The sequence below is a fragment of the Rhincodon typus genome, unplaced genomic scaffold (genome assembly GCF_021869965.1).
Source record: "Rhincodon typus isolate 14 unplaced genomic scaffold, sRhiTyp1.1 hic_rhity00000299, whole genome shotgun sequence".
Taxonomy (NCBI): Eukaryota; Metazoa; Chordata; class Chondrichthyes; order Orectolobiformes; family Rhincodontidae; genus Rhincodon; species Rhincodon typus.
The window spans coordinates 47217-47691 of record NW_025965937.1 but is presented as its reverse complement, the minus strand read 5'-3'; the positions used below and the strand labels follow the sequence as shown (position 1 = coordinate 47691).

At 52.4% G+C, this 475-nt stretch overlaps 1 protein-coding gene across 1 annotated transcript in view; it reads right to left on the bottom strand.

Annotated features, from left to right (window-relative positions):
• LOC109926608 (beta-1,4-galactosyltransferase 3) overlaps positions 1-260 on the bottom strand; it is a 6762-nt gene extending 6502 nt beyond the window's left edge. Inside the window, exon 1 of the mRNA XM_048621258.1 lies at positions 150-260. The gene's annotated coding sequence lies outside the window, so the exon portion shown is untranslated. The remainder of the gene's footprint in view (positions 1-149) is intronic.
• Positions 261-475: the final 215 nt, after the last annotated feature.

Below are 475 nucleotides of genomic sequence, written 5' to 3'. Positions count from 1 at the left end.
AGGGAGGGTGGCTTTGCTCTCCCCTGGGGTGGTGGGGAGGGGGTGCAATTTTAAACCAAACAAGAGCATCAAGAACAGCTCCAACTTTCCGATATTTTGCTTAACCCCCGCCCCCAAGCAGCGCAAAAACACAAACTGTGCAATCTTACCTGCAACGATACAGAGTGAGACTTACAAAGCTGGCAAAAAGTGTTCAGAGGGAGGAGACTAACACGGACGTGACGAGACTCAAAAATCCCCTCCTTCCCTGCCCCCCTCAAAGTCCCTTCCTTAATTGGCAGCTCTCTGGGTGGACACGATATCCCAACTTTTGGAGAGCATTCGCCCAGAGCCACTTCCCTCCACCCGCCCCAAAGGAGCCCAGATGCCCCTGAACCATTCAACAGATCCAGTGGGCACAGAGGGGTGTGTACCATCGTGACAAAATGCCATTTAGCCCCCTTGGTAATACTGTTGGGTTTTCCAAAGCATCGTC